At 36.8% G+C, this 21,634-nt stretch overlaps 1 protein-coding gene across 6 annotated transcripts in view; it reads left to right on the forward strand.

The window, feature by feature from the left end:
• Positions 1-21,634, forward strand: part of ATE1 (arginyltransferase 1) — a 169,745-nt gene that overhangs the window by 31,764 nt on the left and 116,347 nt on the right. The gene's annotated exons all lie outside the window — the stretch shown is intronic.

Here is a 21,634-nt window from a genome sequence, read left to right on the forward strand (position 1 = left end):
GCCTTAGCCGGTTGAGCTATAGGCGCCGAGCCAAGAATTCTGAATACTTCTTTCCATCAAGGTTATATTAGTTTGCAATCCCACCAGCAGTGTAGACGTGCTCCCTTCTTTCCGCATCCATGCCAGCATTTGCAGATTGGGGACTTTGTGATGTGGGCTAAGCATACTGGAGTTAGGTGATATCTCAGAGTGGTTTTCATTTGCATTTCTCTGATGATTAAAGATGATGAACTATAAAGTTGACCTTCCATTTGATCCCACCAATTCTATTACTAAGTATCTACCTAGAACAGTGGTTCTCAACCTGTGGGTCACGACCCCTTTTTAACAATGAAAATACACTGCAGCATTAGGAAGGTTGAGAACCACTGAACAAAAAACATTTTACCACAAAGACATTCATACCAGAATGTTTATTGCCCCTCAGTTCACAATTGCCAAGTTGTGAGAACAACCTAAATGCCCATTAACCCATGAATGGATTAACAAACTGGCATATGTATACCATGGAGTACTTTTTAGCCCTAGAAAAGATGGAGACTTTACATCTTTTATGTTTACCTGGATGGAGTTGAAATACATTCTTCTTAATAAAGTTTCTCAAGAATGGAAAAAAAATAATCCAATATACTCAATTCTAATATGAAACCAGTATATAAACAATTACACATGTACATGAACGATAAAATGCAAATATAGTCTGGCAAGGGGGAGAGGCATGGAGGGGAGGGGAGGATGGAGGGCAGTTGGTGGGATCTCACCTCGTGTGCACATGCGAGGTTGTTGAGCATATCTTGTGGGTGAAGGGCTCTACTATAACTTGAGCTTTACCTTCAAAGTGAGAACAGTGTAACCTAAAATTTGGACCCTCATTAATTTGAAATAAAAAAGTCAAACACAAATGTATGCTTTCTATCTCTATGAAAAAAATGTTCTAAACTTAAAAAAATATATAATAATACATATCACACCCAGAGAAATGCTCAGAATATGCTCAATTTTTTCTAGTTGCCTCAAGAATGTCTTTTTTATACTTGGTTAATTTTGAGTCAGTATCCATATTCATTACATTTCATTGGTAGTCTTTTAAATATCTATTAACTTAGAACACATTTCCCTCCTTAAAGTTGCATTTTTTAAAATAAGTGGTCATTTATCTTAGAATTAGTTTTGTTTCCTTGTGTTGATTGCTTTTGACAATGTAAGCAAATATACCAAATATGTAGTGTTGGTGTGTTTGTACGTGTGCGATCTCTGTCTGTGAAGGTTTGTGTATGTGTACATGTATTTCAGTATATGCATATTTATGCTGCATACTCTTGTACACATAGAGACACCCCCCCCCCCATTTCCCTGTTTCTTATATAAGGGAAGTGTATCAGACGCGATCTTCTGTACTTACCATTTATATCTTGACAGTCACTCCATGGCAGTATGTTTTTGTTGCTTCATTTTATAGCTTCATTGTGCTCTTCAAGAAGTACTGTAGTTTTTTCAATCAGACCTTTATTGGTAGCCATTTGGCTATTTTAAGTCTTTTGCTATTACATAGTGTTGTAGCAAGTATCTTTAGGCATAGAACTTTTAATTTTTGTCAGTGTGTCTTTGTTACAGGTTTCCAGATTGCTGGGTCAAAGGTGAATTCCTCTCCAGAGGGATCCTCTCTGTGGAGGTTGTACAGTCAGCAATCTATGAGAGTGATGATTTGTCCATGGCTTCAGGCATAGAATATTGTGTAGGAATTTTGAATTGTTGCCATGTAGATAGGAATGAAATTTCTGTGTGCTTTTCATTTTCTCATAAATGAAGCTGAGCATATTTTTGTTTAAAGTTTATTTGCATTTTTCCTTATATGAACCATTTGATTATATTTTTGTTTTTCTAAGGGATAATAATTTTTATTTTTATTGTTTTTATTTTTACATATACATGTGATTATTAGGTTTCCACTTTTTGCCTTCACAGAATTAAAAAGGCTTAAAGTTTACCAACAATAACAATGTTTAAGATAAGGACTAGAAACAAAAACCTTGTAAAGAATGAATGAAGATAAATACATTCAGAAAAGAAGTCAGACGATTGCTGCAACGAAGTATTAAGCAATTAATAATAATAGTAATGCAAAGAAAGTAACATTCACATTGTCATTTTGATTAAAGTTAACTCACATTGTCATTGTCGATTTTGATTAAAGTACATGAACATTAATTTTTACTTCAACTTGTTAATATGTTGTTTAGGATAATTATTCTTTTTATTTTTGGGCATTTCATGTTATGTCTAGTAGTCGGAAATGATGAAAGTTGCTATTCTTTTCTGGTTTATTATTTCTCTTTTTACTTCGTTTATTTGCCATGCAATTGATTTTTATGCCATCAGATAATCCAGAGGCTGGAATTTGTAGGGCTCTGTGCTAATGTTTTTGGACTTTAACTTGAGTTGATAGTCAGCAGAAACCAAAAACATGATTTTCTGCTGACTATCAGGTCTTAATACGTTCCTTAATAAACTAAATTCTGCTGTTTAAAATCATTAAATAATCCTCTGTTATGTTAAGGTTGCATCATAAAGACAGGTTACATTTATTACTTATGGGATGATATTTTTGAGATAGGGGGAGTTTCCCAGCAACCTATTGTCCATTTATTTTTGTATCCTCTGATGATCTTCTCCTAAATCAGTTATTATGGAAAGAGGGGAAAGGTTGCAAAATGGTGATTTGTCTAATTGCATTATTCTTTCTACATTTATGTTTGCGACTAATGTAGTTTTCTTCTAGACTTAGAATCAAACTTCACTCTAGTTCCTTTTAGTGGAGAATGATATTTGTATACATGCATGAGGGTGGTAGGTATACTCATTGCTACTGTACTACATAACACTGACTTTTTTTTTTGGAGACATGGTCTCAAGCCATTGCCCTGAGTAGAGTGCCATGGTGTCACAGCTCACAGCAACCTCAAACTTTTGGGCTCAAGCGATTCTCTTGCCTCATCCTCCCAAGTACCTGGGACTACAGGCACATGCCACAGTGCCAGGCTATTTTTTGGTTGCAGTTGTCATTGTTGTTTTAGCAGGCCTGGGTCAGGTCTGCCAGCCTTGCTGTATGTGATTGGTGCCCTATCCATTGAGCTATGGGCACTGCCCAGTCTTTTTGAAACTCAGTGTCCCCATCTTTGTCTGAATCTTTCCTTGCAGTCTAAAAGGGGTATCCAACCTTTTTACTTTCTGCTGCACATTGGAAGAAGTATTGTCTTGAACCTCACATTAACTGTGCAAACACTAATGAAAGCTGATGAGCAAAAAAAGATCCATGCATACTTTTTTTGATATCTGACACCACAGATAAGCAAAACAGTCATCAAATAATCTGTATGTGCCCATGGGCTACAAGTTGAACCCCACTCACTCTATAACTTACTCCTTTTTGCTCAGATTTACCACAGATTGAAAATTGACTCTACATCTTGAAACTTATGTATAAGCCTTGATTAGATTCAGGTTAGACAGTTTTGGTCACTATGCTTCATAGGTTATATTGTGAACACCATGTTGTATCATGTCAGAAGATGTTGGAGCAGCATAGCTCAAGGTAGTTGCCAAAATAATTGAGAAGAGTAGGTAAAGTTTTAGCAAGGAAAGTAAAAGTTTTTTAACAACTGGCACAACAAGCTGGGCTATGTCCTATAGACTACAGGCCCTGTGGAAAGTGCAGTTTTGGGTTTTGCATTCAACTTTGAGTAGTATCAGCTGCTTTTTGGAAGTCTCTGATGGTCTAAATTAGATTAGCTCTGTTCTCCAAACAATCCATCTGCAAGGTCTTGAAAACAACCTGCCTGTAAGATTGTGATAACAACCCACCTGCAAGGTTTTAATCAGCCTCATTCCCATTAATACCCTGGGTCAGCCTGACCCAAACCAATCCAAAATAGCCTAACCATATCCATTATCTTCCCAGCTCATATATAGCTAACTGTTTAACATTGACATAAAAAGGTTATCCTAGTATTGACAATGAATTTTGATCACTGTATTAAGTTGGTGACCACCAAATTCCTTCATTGTATGGATAGCACTTTCCCTGTGTGATTAGCACATAATCTGTGACAGAGGCACTTCAGCTCAGATAAATATCTATGCATGTTCTTTGGATCATTTATTTCATTGGTCCTTGTGGAATAGTGATTCATTTAGCTTTATCTTTTTTCCCTTTTCACATTTATTAATCCATTCTTTTTGAAAAAGGCAGTGGAGAGGGGATTTTTCCTAATCAACTAGAGAAGGCAAGGTAAATGCTGAATTCTTTTTTTCTCCTCAACTATAAATTTTAGAGTAAGGAGTTGGTGGCAAATTAGGACTCTTTCTGCTTTTTAACTACAACTGCACAATTCATGGATTTTCATGGATTTTAAAAATTGTATAGTCTCAATCATCATTCCCTATATTTATTGTTTAGAAACAAAGTTTCATTTATGTGGTTTTGACTGGCCTTCAACTTTTGGACTCACCTGGCTTCTTTTTGATCATAAAATTATCCTGGATTTGGCCAGTGCAAAATCCTTCTAGATGTCCCCACTGTTCTCTTTTTTCTTTCTGTTCTATTCTTTCTTTCTTTTCCTCTCTCTTACCCCCTCCCCTCTCCCCCATCACCTCTTTCACCTCTTTCTATCTCTTTCTCCTTTTTTTTCTCCCTCTTTCTCTCTACCCCCTCCCCTCTCTCCACTTTCCCCCATCCTTCCATTTCCCCCTTCTCTCCTCTCTCTTTCTTCTTTGCCAGACTCCTGTCCTTTGATAAACCCTTTCTCATATCTTCCTGCTTTATACCTATAAATACTTTGTTGTTACTATAATTATTATTTTTGAGGCAGGGTTTTACTGTGTTGCCCAGGCTGGACTCAACCTCCTGGGCTCAAATGATCCTCCTATCTCAGCTTCCCAAGTAGCTGGGACTGCAGGTGTCTGCCACTGCACCTGGCTTGTTTTTGATTCCTTCATGTGATCTTGTGTGAATTAAAAATTTGTAAATAAGGTTATTTCATGATGCTATGCTTTTCCAGGAAGCACTGTTTTTTTTAAAATTAGCTCAGAGAACTTTCTGTCAAAGAATGAAATATGAGGATACCACTTGTGTGGGATACTTATTTTGGGGACAGTTATCTTATATTGAGGTATACACAATTAGACCATGAGGGTGGAAATGCCATGACCAAAGTCTATGGAAAGGGAAGAATCTGAATTACTGTCTCACTTCAGCCACCAGGGGGTGCTGGAGATCTAGAACACCTCGCTTTCATCCTGGCTCAGCTGTGCCTGGCCAGCTTGTGGAAGTTGTGTGTTTATAGCTTGAGAAGTATGGATAAATGTTTTGCTTTTCTGATGTTTTAAAATAATCTCTATTTTATAGATGATGGATAAGTGTTTTTCTTTTGCCATTTGTTGTAAGAAATTTTCACTGAGGCATTGAAGTGATAACTACAAGTGATTTTTTTGCTTGTTAAAGGATTTAAATTTTTTTTGGAATTTAACCTAGAGATGTTTTCAGCTTCTCTTTTCTCTTCATAGTTTTACTTTTTGTATATGAAAATTTTCTATATCTAGAACATTTTTCAGTGTATCAAAGAATTGACATTCTCTGATTATGAAGAGACATCCATCACTCACAGGAATTTATACTAAAGTTCTCTAAAGTTACTCTATTGTAACTTTTCATCCTTTCTCTTTCTTTTTTTTTAGACAGGAGCCTCAGGCTATCCCCCTGGGTAGAGTGCCATGGTATCACACTCATAGCAACCTCCAACTCTTGGGCTCAAGCGAGTCTCCTGCCTCAGCCTCCCAAGTAGCTGGGACCACAGGCGCCCGCCACAACGCCTGGCCATTTTTTTTTTTTTTTTTGGTTGCAGCCATCATTGTTGTTTGGCGGGCCCGGGCTGGGGACTCGAACCCGCCACCTTAGGTGTATGTGGCTGGCGCCTTAGCCGCTTGAGCCACAGGCGCCGAGCCCTTTCTCTTTCTTGATGTCAATTCTTATTATACTAGTTTGCTAGTATTAGCATTTTTTTTTTTTTTTTTTTTTTTTTTTTTTTTGTAGAGACAGAGTCTCACTTTTCGCCCTCGGTAGAGTGCAGCGGAGTTGCTCCAGCAACCTCCAACTCCTGGGCTTAGGCGATTCTTCTGCCTCAGCCTCTCAAGTAGCTGGGACTACAGGCGCCCGCCACAACGCCCGGCTATTTTTTGTTGCAGTTTGGCCGGGGCTGGGTTTGAACCCGCCACCCTCGGTATATGGGGCCGGCGCTTTACTCACTGAGCCACAGGCGCCTCCAGCATTTGTTTTCTTTCCATTATAATTTGTAGCTTTTTTTTTTTGAGACACAGTCTCAAGTTCTCGCCCTGGGTAGAATGCCGTGGCATCACAGCTCATAGCAACCTTAAACTCTTGGGCTTAAGTGATTCTCTTGCCTCAGCCTCCCAAGTAGCTCGGACTACAGGCGCCTGCCACAATGCCAGGCTATTTTTTTGGTTATAATTGTCATTGTTGTTTGACAGGCCTGTTCTGGATTTAAACTGCCAGCTCTGGTGTGTATGGCTGGCACCCTAACCTTTGAGCTACAGGCGCCAAGCCTGAACTGTAGTTTTTAAGATGATCCTGTACATAGTTAAAATTGAATAAAAAAAAAAAATAATAAAAATAAAAAGACAAAAAAATGATTTTGTTAAAATATTGTTGAGCATCTACTGAGTGCGAGGTGATATTCAAGAGGCATTTAGTACAGTTAGCAAATCAGTGAACAAATCAGATAAAGATCAAGGCTGGGTATGGTGGCTCACAACTATAATCCCAGCACTTTGGGAAGCTCAGGTGGATCACGTGAGGCCAGGAGTTAAGACCCTTTCTCTGAAATAAACAAAATTTATAAATTTAGCCAGGTGTGCTGGTATGCATTTGGAGTCCCAGCTCCTCAGAAGGCTGTAGCAGGTGATCACTTGAGCCTAAGGGTTAAGGCTGCTGATAGTGATCATGCCGCTGCACTCCTGCCTGGGCCACAGAGCCAGGGCCTGTTTCTTAAAGAGGAAAAAAAAAGACAAAAATCTCTTGCTTTTGTGGGCCTATGTACTGGAGTAAGGGCATGGTCACAGAGGGTCATTTTATCATAGGTTGGCAAGGGATGTTAGGGGAAAAGTAGAGCAGGTATAAGGGAGGACTGGAAGTATGCATTATTGGCTTGGGAACTAGATCAGCAAGTTTATTGTTAGTAAAGGTACAGTGAAGAGGAAAATGGGAAAAGGAGCTTGAGGGATTCCTCTGAAAGTTGGGGAAATGAGCATTAGGAAATACCTTTTTGATTCCTTGTTTTAACCCTTATTATTTTTACCTGGGTTTTGTCTTTCATTTGAATGTCTGAAGTTCTGGAGTAACTGGATAATTGATCTCTGTTCTTGTGTAACTTAATCTAAGTATAATAATAACTATTATGGTTAATTTGTACATACCTTTGTTGTTTTATTTTCATGACTTGGACAATAGTGCACTTACATTGTTTTTTGAAAGTTGAGGAATGAGACAGTGAAATGGAATGTTAGGTGTCAAATGGGATGTTTGGCATGAAATGGATGTTGATTCTTGGCTAATCATTTGCCTGAGAATAAATCTGTCTCTTGCTAGATTATTTGATTGAATGGTGTGAAGGTGATACCAGTACTACCAAACAGTGCTTGTTGCATTTACAGTTTCATACATTTTGGGTCAGAATATTGATGATGGGTGCAGGCTGAGTAGCATCAAGAGTCAGTGTGTGAACTCTTAATTAGATACTTCTGCCTCAAATCTCAGCTTCCCACTTATTACATGTGTGGCTTTGAGCAGGTTCCTGATTTCGTAGGTTTCTTGACATCAGATTCCTCATTTATAAACATGGGGAATACTACAACAGGATTTGTTGTGGTGATTAAATAAGATGATACTTGTGAAAGTGCTTGGCCAAATAATCACGGGCTAAACTTGAGTTACTAGGATATAGATGATGCTGTACTAACAGGAACAAATGGAGATACTAAGGTTAGGGGCAAATGAGTGACACTTCTGGTTACCCAGTCACCATTTGCAAATGAAGTTGTATTTTTCCTCCTTATTGTTTTTTCTATTTAATTCAAATATTTGTTTGAATTAAAAGGTCACTTTTTTTTTTTTTTTTTGACACAGAGCCTCAAGCTGTCCCCCTGGGTAGAGTGCTGTGGCATCACAGCTCACAGCAACCTCCAACTCCTGGGCTCAAGCAAGTCTCCTGCCTGTGCCTCCCAAGTAGCTGGGACCACAGGCGCCCCCCGTAATGCCTGGCTATTTTTTGATTGCAGCCATCATTGTTGTTTTGGTGGGCTTGGGCTAGATTTGAACCTGCCACCTTAGGTGTATGTGGCTGGCACCTTAGCCACTTGAGCCACAGCGCCGAGCCTTGAAAGGTCACATTTTAAATTTTAAAATTAAAATCAGTCCTTTCAAAGGAAAAAAGTAGCATTCAAACTCACTGAGTTTGGTTCATCAACATCTAATTTTAGTCTTTAAGAATTTTTTATACTATTTCAGTTTGTCCACTTATGCCACATAAAACCTATAGAAGGTATTATTTGGAGAAGGATTTATATGTGTGATTTTCTTTTTCTTCTCTCTCTTTTTTTTTTTTTAATAAGAAGAAGCCTTGCCATGTAAATGCTATCACAGCTGTCACTATAGCCTTGAACTCTTGGGCTTAAGCCATTGCTCTGACCCTCCTGTCTCACCCTTTCAAGTAGCCAGGATGGCAGGCACACACCACCACCCCCCAGTGGCTAATAGGTATATTTCTTAGTTGTTTTACCTGGAGATAAAGGCACTGGAGACAATGGAACTATAGGTGTCTCTATATTTTATTCTAGTGGTAGAGCTTCTTGATTATATGTGGAATAGATTTCTCCATCTGATAAATTAGCTTTATTGGGTTACTATAATCCGTAACATACTTTATACTTGTTATACCAACTTATAAAAATACCATGCCAAAATCTGAAGTAACACGCATTGTCCAGTAGAGTGCTTGGAGGGGAGTGGAAGCTCAGTGAACATTTCCTTGAATGAATGAGCAGCTGAGTTGACTATTTTTAAGAAACAGCTGGAGAGAACTCAACTGTTGCCAATTTGAAAGCTGCTCAGAGAGGAATAGTGTTCTTGCACCTTGTGACATGAAGCAAAAAGGAAAATTCAAATGATGTCATAAACTTTTGACAGTTGTCCTGCTATATAATAAGTAAAAGCTGCTTTCAATTTCCTGAGTGAGAGAGTTGAGCAATTTACCTATAACTTAAGCACATTTTAGTGAGTGCAAAGCTCATGTGATAGGAATAATCTTGCTGTGAGTGCCATTTGTCTTTAGCTTTTGTATTTTAGGTCTGTTTTTTCCATTAAATCTGAAGAGCATCAAGTTTTATGACCTTCTAGTAACTACTTGACAAGTGAACAATAGTACCTATTGATGACTTGTCTAAACAAGTGAAGTTTATGTTCTTGCTGTGGTCAATTATTTTATATGCCAAATAATTTGCATGCTTAAATTGCATGCTTAAAAGTAGTTGATTTTCATCTAGTTAATAGTTACAAAATGTGTGTATATATATAATATGTGATTATCCAGAGCATAATCTGCTTTGAAGAACATGCAAACATAGGGGATATATTTGTATAGGCCTGTAAATCCATACATAGGCTTTTATTTGATAGTCATTTAAGAAATAGATCCAAATTTTATGTTTGGAATGGCTTGCATATTCCTTTCTCCTGAACTTTGGAGAAATAGGATTCTTCTGCTCATCCAGTCACTGTGGTAGATCCTGGGGATTCATAGATGCCTAAGACATGATTCTTGGGTATTTTAGCTAAGATAAAATGAATTTTAAAATACTTCTAAAAGCCTTTTTTCATAGGTTTGTATTGGTGTTTAAAATCTTAAAAAGCTAATGTTAAAAATTATTGAAAATACCACCCAAAGGACTACTGGTCAACATCCAGAGGTAGTCAACAAAAAATAACTTCCACAGAGATATGGTATACATCTGGTCCATGAAAATGAGGTCAACTTAAGGAGGTGGTGAACTATGGAGGTTCTGCTGTATGTTTTACAGCATCATGTAGGAATGCTCAATCTTGCTTGGAATTGGTTGGTCTGGTAAGTATGCAAGAGTACCTGTAATCATTACTAATATGTTTATGTTAATATAGTCAAGTATTAGTTTTTAATAATAACCAAACTGCTGATAAATATTCCATTTCTTATTACTTTGACCAGATGGCTTTAAAAACAAATTTCGTCTTGATAATTTTGGTTTCCTGCTAATTTTGATTTTTATGTTTTGCAGGGTTCTCTGCTTTTCCCTAATTTATATTATTCAAAATTTTTTGAAGATACTCAGTTTTTCATGGTCTATTTGAAACTACCCATCCTAGTGTCATTTAAGTGATACCTAGTTTTGTCCTCAGTACCTCTTGAATCACTTCTCAGAAATGGTACTTGCTGCATGTTTTTATGCAGGAGATTAAAGGAGCGTATGGTTGACACAAATGTTCCTAAGAATGTCTAAATAAGAAAGAGATAGGTTTTCACTTTGGTGATACCAGTTCTTTACTGGTGACTGTTTGTCCTTGTTTTTCTTGACCTGATTCTACAAAGTAGCCATGAAGAGACATGGTAAAAAAAGAAAGATTATGAATATTCATTTACTCACTTATGAATTCATTCATTCTGTTTGCAAATGAATACATGTATTTATTCATTCATTTCATGAATAAGTAGTTAAAGGCATGGAGACGGTTAAGCTGCACATATTTATGGAATCCTGGCTATGTACCAGGCATTATTTTAGACTCTGAGGGTGTAGAGTTGCAGGAAACAAAATAGAAAAGTTCTTGCCCTAGATTATATACTAGTGAGGAAGATAATAAATATGTATGCAATATAGTGTCAGAGTAATATGTGCTTGTAACAGAGGAATAGGTAAGGACTAGAGTTGTTGGGGGTGATGATAGATATGGATATCAAGAGAGATTGTGATGAGAGGGGCTCAGGCACCTGTAGGAGAGCATGACTGTGTGTATCTGGAGGAGGTACATTTCAGGGTGATGGGCAAGTGCGTGATATCTTCACAGAACAATAGGGACACTGAAAAGCCAGCAAAACAAGTCGTGGTAACATCTCTTTTCTTATTGATGGTTTCTGTTGCTTGTGAAAGATTTTATTTTATACCCTCTTTTTCTTTTTGCTGTTAGCTGACTTTTTCAGCATCATAAAAACTGTGTTTGGTTATAGCCTTATTAGTTATTTTATTTTCTTGTTAGCTAAGTACCTATTTGTCATTTTAGTTTTATTTTAAGATAAACTTGAGGCTCCTTTTTTTTTTTTTTTCTTAAAAGACAGAGTCTCACCTTTTTGCCCTTGGTAAAGGGTCATGGCGTTATAGTTCACAGCAGCCTCAATTTTTAGTTAGAGACGGAGTCTCACTCTTTCTTAGGCTGGTCTCAAACTCCTGAGCTTAAGCTATCCAGCTGCCTCGGCCTCCCAGAGTGCTAGGATTTCAGGTGTGAGCCACCAGGCCTGGCCTAAGCTGAGACTCTTGGTACTAGCATCTTCAGATTTTATAGCTTTCTTGTTGAGTTCTGATTAATAGTGTTGTTACTGATTATAAAATAATGTAACATTTCTGGACATCAGTTTATCTAGATTAAAAGATGGACTGGATGATCATCAGGATTCCTTTTATCTGTCTAAATTCTGGGCTTGCAATGATTTTAGGAAAAATTCCTAGGAAGCACTCAATAGGTTTTTCTTCTTTTTATTTCCTTTTTAAATTCATATGTAATAAAAGTACATATTTAGTACACTAAATCTTAGGTGTATATCTTGGTGGAATTTGATATATGTATAGGCTTATAGTTACCACCCAGATTAAGAGCTAGAACTTGGCCCTTCCCAGTCAGTCAGTACCTAAAATTTAACTGCTATTCTGACATCTAGTGCTGTGGATTCACTTGGCCTGTTCTTGATCTTCAGGTAAATGTATCATCCAGCATAAACTCTTCTGTGTTCTTTTTTTTTTGAGACAGAGCCTCAAGCTATCCCCCTGGGTAGAGCAACCTCCAACTCCTAAGCTCAAGCAAGTCTCCCGTCTCAGTCTCCCAAGTAGCTGGGACCACAGGCACCCGCCACAATGCTTGGCTATTTTTTGGGGTGCAGCCGTCATTGTTGTTTTTGGCGGGCCTGGGCTGGATTCAAACCCGCCACTTTAGGTGTATGTGGCTGGCGCCTTAGCCGCTTGAGCCACAGGCGCCGAGCCTCTGTGTTCTTTTATTCAACATTCCATGTGATTCTTCCTGCTGCATGCAGTAGTAGTTTCTTCCAGTGCTATGTAGTATTCCATCATACGGCTGTGTCTAATTTATTCATCCATTCTATTATTGATGAGCATGTGGGTTGTTTATAATTTTTGCTTATGAATAAAGCTGCCATGAACATTCATGTATGTGTGTTTTGCTGGGAGTTGCTCAATCACAGAGTAAACGTATGTTTAGCTTCTATAAATAAATACTGCTGGTTTTCTATTAGTGATTGTACCATAGGAACATGTTCATTGTGTCATACGCTCATCAACCTTAGTATTTTAATTTTAGCCTTTCTGATACATACATAGTGATACTATTTTAGGGTTCTAATTTGTCATTTTCTGATGATTGAATAGGGGAACACCTTTTCATGTATTTGTTGCCAATTTGAATATCCTTCTTTTTGTTAAATGGCTGTTTGACAGTTCGTCTCCACCTTTTCCCCCCAGGATATTAGGGGATACACATGTTTTATTTACATACTTAATATTTGTACAGATTGAGTCAAAGTTGTAAGTGTGCCCTTCACCCAGATAGTGTGCACTATACCCAGTAGGTACGGATTTACTTATCATCTCCTTCCTTATCCTGCCCCCCAAGCTAGGGATGATTTTCATTGAGATTTACTTGCATATGTGCACTTAAGTGATGAACAGTTAGTTCCCATGAGGTATTGAGTACATGTGTTTGTTTCTCCATTCTTGTGGTGTTTCTCTTAGAATAGTTTTCAGTTCCCTTCAGGTTGTCACAAAAGATCCTAGATCACCATTTTTTAATGGTTGAGTAGTACTCCATAGTACACAGTATATATGCTATATACCACATTTTATTAATCTATTCTTGTGTTGTGGGCACTTGGGTTATTCCATAGCTTTGAGATTGTCAGTTGTGCTGCTATAAACATTTGAGTACAGATGTCCTTTTTATAAAATGGCCTTTTTTCCTTTGGGTACATACCTTGCAGTGGGATTGCTGGATCAAATGGTAGGTCTACTTTAAGTTCTTTGAGGTGTCTTCATATAACTCTCTATAGAGGTTGTACTATTGCAGTACCACCAATGGTGTATAAGATTTCCTTTCTTCCATATCCATGCCTATCCATGCCAGCGTCTGTTGCTTTATGACTTTAGGATGTGATCCATTCTCAGTAGAGGTAGGTGATATCTCAGTGTAGTTTTGATTGCATTTCCCTGATGATTAGAGATGTTGAGCAGTCTTTCATGCATTTCTTGGCCATTAGTCTGTCTTCATTAGAAAAGTTTGTATTCATATCTTTTGCCTACTTTTTAATGGGGTTCTTTGATCTTGTTAATTTGCTTACATTCTTTATAGATTCTGTTTATCAGTTCGTTATCAGGTGTATATAGTGTGTGAATATTTTCTCTCATTCTGTGTGTTGTCTGTTTTATCTTTCAATTGTGTCCTTAGCTATGCAGAAGCCTTTTCATTTGATTTGGTCTCATTTATTTATTTTTGATGTCACTGTGATTGCTTTTGGGGTCTTCTTCATGAATTCTTTGCCTAGGCTGATATAAGAGTTTCTTCAACTTCTAAAATATTTAGTTTTCCTGCCTTACGTTTAAGTCTTTTATCCATTGTGAGTTAATTTCTGTGAGCGATGAGAGGTGTGGATCCTGTTGTCTCCACCTTTTAATATCTGGATTGTGTCTTTTCCTTATTAATTGTGAAAATTTTCTGTATGGTATGGATATGAGTCCTTTTATGTATATGTGTATTCTAAATATCTGTTTCCATTATGGGAATAACTATACTCCACCCAAACTAAAAGGTTGGGTGGATTTTCTAGATCAGGAAAGTCAGCAACAAATTTAAGGATTTCTTACTTATTTTTTGTTTATGTTTACAGTAGAATCTCTGTAAGTTGACCACTCAAGGGACTATGTCAAACTAGTCAGCATATGGAGGTGGTCAACATAAGGAACTAGTTCTACTGTACTGATAACCTACATATGGTCTATGTCTAGTCTATGAAAATTAGGTCAACTTAAGGAGGTGATCAGTGTAGGGAGATGATCAACTATAGAGGTTCTGCATAAACTTTAGTCCCAGTGTTGACTCAAATCATAAGGTGTCTTAAACATGCTTCTAAAATTATTTGCATACCTATAATGAGATGTTTTAGTATTTTATGCTAGTATGTGTTTAATGTAGTTAACATACAGGTCTTTAGGTCATTAGAGTCCTGATTCTTGTAAGAGGAGCAGGTGATTCTGGACTGCGCACATAATACTGGTGGCACTTGAGTCTTTCTTCAGTGGCTAATTCTTTTGGGAAGTTTTTCAAGAACCTCCTCCTCTTTGTGTTCTTTTTTTTTTTGAGAGGGAGTCTCACTTTGTCCATACCACTCACCCTTGATAGAGTGCTGTGGAGTCATAGCTTATAGCAACCTCAAAACTCTTGAGCTTAGCAATTTTCTTGCCTCAGCCTCCCACCTCTTTGTGTTCCTAAATAAACTCTGTATATGGTGATTTTGTTTGCCCATTGGTCATGTTGAAAAACAAAAAAGTTTTAGATTTCCATTCTCTTTGAGTATAGCTCTTCAAGATGTAGAATTGTTATGTTTTTATGTGAATTTGTAGACGTATATTGCAAACAAGTTTAATTTTAGAAACAGATACCAGGGTTGGAAGTAGTAAATAACAGTTTTTTAAGAAGTTCAAATTATTTGTGTTAATATGTATAGAGCCACTATTTGTAAAACATATTATTGTTATAGTGACTGTAAGAGGTAGATATTAATTTGGCCCAAATCTCTGTTGCTCTTAGAAATTAGGGAGAGCAGTGCCATCCACCATATTAACAGAAGCAAAAACAAAGACCATATGATCCCCTTAGTAGTCGGAGCAGAAAAAGCATTCGATAAAATCCTGCATCTTTTTCTAATTAGAACACTGACGAGTATAGGCATACATGGCACATTTCTTAAACTGATTAAAGCTAACTATGACAAACCCACAGCTAATATTTTACTGAATGGAGTAAAACTGAGAGCTTTTCCTCTTAGAACTGGAACCAGACAAGGTTGTCACCATTACTATTCAACGTAGTGCTGGAAGTTCTAGCCATTACAATTAGGCAAGACAAGGAAATAAAGGGCATCCAAATGGGAGCAGAGAAGGTCAAACTCCCCCTCTTTGCTGATGATATGATCTTATACTTAGAGAACCCCAAAGACTCAACCACAAGACTCTTAGAAGTCATCAAAAAATACAGTAATGTCTTAGGATATAAAATCAGTGTCCACAAGTCAGTAGCCTTTGTATACAGCAATAACAGTCAAGATGAGAGGCTAACTAAGGACACGACTCCCTTCACTGTAGCTTCAAAGAAAATGAAATACCTAGGAATATATCTAACGAAAGAGGTGAAGGACCTCTATAAAGAAAATTATGAAACCCTAAGAAAGGAAACAGCAGAGGATATTAACAAGCAGAGGAACATACCATGCTCATGGCTGGGAAGAATCAACATTGTTAAAATGTCTATACTTCCCAAAGCAATCTACCAATTCAATGCCAACCCTATTGAAATACCAACATCCTACTTTCAAGACTTGGAAAAAATGATTCTGCATTTTGTATGGAACCAGAAAAAGCCCCGTATAGCTAGGGCAGTTTTTAGTAATAAAAACAAAGCTGGGGCATCAGCATACTGGATTTTAGGCTGTACTACAAAGCCATAGTGCTCAAGACAGCATTGTACTGGCACAAAAATAGAGACATAGACATTTGGAATCGAATAGAAAACCAGGAAATGAAAGTAACATCTTACAACCACCTAATCCTTGATAAACCAAACAAGAACATACACTTGGGGAAAGACTCCCTGTTCAATAAATGGTGCTGGGAGAACTGGATATCCACATGTAAAAGACTAAAACTGGACCCACACCTTTCTCCACTCACAAAAATTGATTCAAGATGGAAAATTTAAGGCATGAAACAATAAAAATCCTCAAAGAAAGCATAGGAAAAACACTGGGATATTGGCCTGGGGAAAGACTTTATGAAGAAGACTGCTGTAGCAATTACAACAACATCAAAAATAAACAAATGGGACTTAATTAAACTGAAAAACTTCTGTACAGCTAAGGAGACAACAACTAAAGCAAATAGACAACCTACACAATGGGAAAGGATATTTGCATATTTTGAATCAGACAGAATCTTGATAAGTAGGATCTATAGAGAACTCAAATTAATCCACATGAAAAAAGCCAACAATCCTGTGTATCAATGGGAAAGAGACATGAATAGAACCTTCTGTAAAGAAGACAGATGAATGACTAACAAACATGAAAAAATGCTCATCATCCTTAATTATCAGAGAAATGCAAATCAAAACCATCCTGAGATACCATCTAACCCCAACGAGAATGGCCCACATCACAAAATCTCAAAACTGCAGATGCTGGTGTGTATGTAGAGAGAAGGGAACACTTTTACGCTGCTGGTGGGACTGCAAACTAATGCATCCTTTTTGGAAAGAAGTATGGAGAACCCTCAAAGAACCCAAGCTAGACTTCTCATTTGATCCTGCAATCCCATTATTGGGCATCTACCCAGAAGGAAATAAATCCTTTTATCATAAGGACACCTGCACTAGACTGTTTATTGCAGCTCAATTTATAATCGCCAAAATGTGGAAACAGCCTAAATGTCCACCAACCCAGGAATGGATTAACAAGCTGTGGTATATGTACACCATGGAATACTATTCAGCCACTAAAAAAGATGGAGACTTTACAGCCTTTGTATTAACCTGGATGGAAGTGGAACACATTCTTAGTAAAGCATCACAAGAATGGAGAAGCATGAATCCTATGTACTCAATTTTGATATGAGGACAATTAATGATACGGTGGGGGTAGGGGAAGGGGAGAGCAGAGAAAGAAGGAGGGAGGGGTGGGGGAAAGGGAGAGCAGACAGAAGGAGGGAGGAGGGTGGGGTCATGGTGTGTGCCACACCTTTTGGGGCAAGACACAATTGTAAGAGGGAATTTACCTAACAAATGCAATCAGTGAAACCTTGTTTCTTGTACCCTCAATGAATCTCTAACAATTAAAAAGAAAGAAAGAAAGAAAAAGAAATTAGGGAGAGCACTGCCAAAAGCAGAAGATATACATTGAAGTAGCTCACTAATCAGGATGAGCATTAGCAAACTTTGGAATCAACATTCACAGCAAACCATTTATCACTAACTCTGGGTATCCTTGTTCTGGGCTTTTGTTCTGGGCAAATATCAGAATCTTTCAAGAGGCATTTTGTATAGTTCTTTCCATGGAGTCAGTCAATTTAAGCATTAGCCCATTTACCAGGCATGTTAATGAGTAGGAACTAGAAGTCTTAAATGGGAGAAAAGGGGCCAGTGATCCATTGATAGTTTGTACTGGATTTTTCTGACACTGTTGACAGCATATGGAATATTTTCAGTGAGGATTTCTGGTGAGTACTGACTGGAAAAACAAGTCAGGGCTGTCAGGCAACAGTGTTTACCAAAATGGGCTTTCTGGAAAATTGGTTCTGTGGAATGTTAATAGATGCTACTTGAAAAGAAACAAAAATCCTGGTCGTGTAACTTTGGAAAGTACTCGATTAAATGGAGTTAAAAAGTTTTTTTTTTTTTTTTAAATTTGGGAGTGTAGGAATTCTCAGAGCTTTTAGTATACCAATATACCTTTTAATTCTCTAAGGTAACAAGGAAGGGAAGATGAGACAGCTATAATATGCGTCATTTTCCAAACCTATTTGGCCATAGAATCATTTTAAATAGTGTCTCAGGAGCCTGGCATGTCATAGGACACCAGGTGGGGAAAACTGAAATCATTTTGCAGATAAAAAAACCAAGGCTCAAAAAATGTTGATTCAAGTAGGCAGAGCTGGTGAGATTCCAAGCTGTGTAACTCTGACATCACTGTTCTTTCCATTGGCAAAAGGGAGGTGTAATGCCTTAGAAGACATAGGTTTAAATATGTTAGAATGTAAATAAGATTTTTGTTGTCATCATTTAAAATTTATTGAAGCTTAATGTTCTGTCCAGGGTTCTAGGTCTAATCATTACAAGTGATTAATCCATTCAGCTACATTGCTAATAAATGGAATAGAGAATAGCTATAAAAAACAAAGTTAGGAAATTACCTGAATCTGTCTGTTTTCTCCCCACTAATAGGATAAATAGGATGCTCAAAGTTAGTTTTGATAATCTGTTAAGTGGAGATTTAATTCTCATTCTGTTGACAACTTTTTAATGAGTACTAGCATCTGTAGGCTGCTTTTGAAAGTTTCATTTTTCTGAAGTGAAGTATGAAACAGTGAAACTTTGTTTCTTTTATGGAATCAAATTAATTTCCAAGAGTTGTAGAATTAGGAGAGATGCATTCTTCATGTCAAATGTAGTCTTGCACTGCCTTGGAATAGCCAATTTAAAATAGTGTAAATATGTACCAGAAATTCTTCAGGAATAAGAAGGGAGTCTAAAGTGTTATTTAACTTAATTTAGAATCTTAACTGAATTAAAGCTACCAAGTGATAGAAGAATTTAGTATTTCACATCGAAGTGTGATTTAGATAGGTAACTGCAAAATCTTAAATAAAGATTTTATTAGATTAAGGCCTGGAACAGACTTGCCTCTGAGAAATTGTAGGACAGTAAGTATAATGTGGTAAGTGAAAGAATAAGAAACTATAGCCATAAGTATATTCTGTTAATACAAGGAAATTTTGGACAATAGATATGAACAGTAATAAGACCTGGAATCTTACTTTGACAAATAGAGACACCTAACCTATGTTCCTTGGTGTAGAAAATGAAAAGGAGGAGGGCAGGTGTAGGGCAGTGCGGGGAGGGAGGATGCCCTCCATCAGCTTCGCACGAGCAGAGCCCAGGCCCTCACCAGTGAAAACCCGCCTTTGAATTGAAGACCATTTGGGAAATTGCAAATCGCTTAACTTCCCACATCTCCCTTCTGCCTCGCCTTTCACTGGGTCCTGCTCAGCAGTGAGAGGGCCAGCCTGCTGATAATCTTCTCCCGTCACTGTCTGACTATACCCAGTAACTTACAGACTACACACATTGGCCTGCTTTTGTATCTTCTATCTTGGTCTTTAATTTTGCTTTTTAGTTTTGCTTTTAGTTTTTCTCTCACTTTTATTTAATGTATCAACTAGACATACAAAGTAGTTGAAATATATATATACTCTGTATATTGCACAATTATAAACTCATTTTGCTTGTGGCTCCATACATAAAGACCTGTTAAAATTAAAATTATACCTGTTGCTTAATTACAATATTTCTGATAACCATAGCATAGGACAAAGGGCAAAAAATGACCAAAAAAAAAAAAAAAGAGTATGTGGTTATCTTTGTAAAAATTGTCTTTTCATGTTCAATGTTTCCTTTTCCTTTAAAATATAGGAATTTAACCATGGTTACTTATTAAAAAGAAAATGCATTTCAGGTATATAGTATCTTAAATTATGTGTTGAATGTTTTATTACAAAGATACTAAAGAATTGATTCTAGTTTTGCTGGGATCTTTTGAAAACTTAGGAGTATATATTCCTCAGTCCTTATCTCTTCCATCCTACTCTGAATAATTTGGGAAAAGAAAGAACTTACAAATAGTAACTGATAGAAGGTCTTACTACAATTTGGTGCACTTAGAAAACTGTTCAAAAGCTTTTGCTAAGTGTTAAGTGCTTCTGTGGAGGGAATGAGAAGGTGTGTTATGAGGTAGGCTGCACGTGATGAGTAGAGCTGTGGCACCAGGAGTGGTAAGAAGAATGCTTCAAGAAAGGCAGGTTCAGTAGGTACAGTAGCTATGGAACAGGAGTGGGGACCTGTGTGTATCATGTATCTTTATTTTCTTTTTAGAGACCTTGGGATCTATGTGTATCTTTATTTTCTTTTTAGAGATTTAAAAAATGCTGCTGATACCTTTTATGCCTGGATTCTAAATATAGACCATAATCTTTATTATTTTTTTTAAATTTAAGACCTTGACAGAATAATTGACAATTAAAAGAAAAAAGGATGTGGCTGTTTTTGCCTCTGATTATTTCTGAAATGATGAAATATCTTCTGTCTACAAAAATCAGTAAAATATTTTATAAAACATTAAATTTTTTAGTCTTCTCAATATTGTGCCTGAATATTTTGAATAGGATCTTTATCTTAAACCAATTAAGTATACCCATTATTTCTTATTAAATCATACTATTAGGGTAGCTATATTAGAAAAATGGTATCCTGCTTGCTCTTGATTGCTGTCCATATTAAAGAAGATCATAATAAATCATGCTCTCTTAACAGAAAGACAAATATAAGGAAAGTGGTGTTCATGGGGGTTACCATTTGTGGCTGTAGTCCTTTTTAAAAATATAGACTTTATTAGAAGTTTCAGATTCACAACAAAATTGAGCCATACATAGTCTTTTCTTATGCTGATCAGACATGGTAGTATTTATTAAAAGGAATCTCTTTCTCCTATCAATTGCAGTGAGTCCATAATAGGTAGTTTGTAACTTTATATTTGCTTTTTTATAATTGTCTTTTTTCAAAGTATTACCATTTGGACTGAATAGAATATGTTTAGTTGCATTATGAAAGAATTTAAGTAAACAAAGTGAAACATGAAATAGCAATGAGTTTTACTGGCACACTAATAGAGAAGAGTCATTTTTTGAAATCTTTTTCATGTCCTGGAAATAGGAGTGTGGATGTGTGTCTTGTGATTTGTTATTCTGTTTTTACTGCTTTGGGATTGAAGGCTTTTATTTATGTATTTCATTTTTTGGCAGCTTGAAATAGAGAATTTTTAGGTCTGTTATGAAAAAACTGTGACATGAAAAATGCTGGATACATACACATGCCACAGATGTGTGTAGATTATTGGAGCTTCAAGGAGACGTTAGTTATTTTAGAGAGTATTTATATGCTTCTCTTTATTTTTACTTAAAGTAACTTCCATCCTAATTGATACGTCAGTTACTATTGAACATTAACTACTTACAAATTCAGAAGTATGTGTATAATGTAGTTAACATACATTTGTGGGGCAAAGCAGAGAAACCTTATAGTATCAAACTTATGATTGTAAAATAAAAATTTACTATGCCTCATTTTTCTCCAGTGGTAAAACTGGTTAGTCTTTCAACTAGCACTTTTTACTCTTAAAAGGAAGAGTAGGGATTATCTTAGTTTGAGCTATTGTAA

The sequence above is a fragment of the Otolemur garnettii genome, unplaced genomic scaffold (assembly GCF_000181295.1).
Source record: "Otolemur garnettii isolate 467f Iridium unplaced genomic scaffold, OtoGar3 scaffold00021, whole genome shotgun sequence".
Lineage (NCBI taxonomy): Eukaryota > Metazoa > Chordata > Mammalia > Primates > Galagidae > Otolemur > Otolemur garnettii.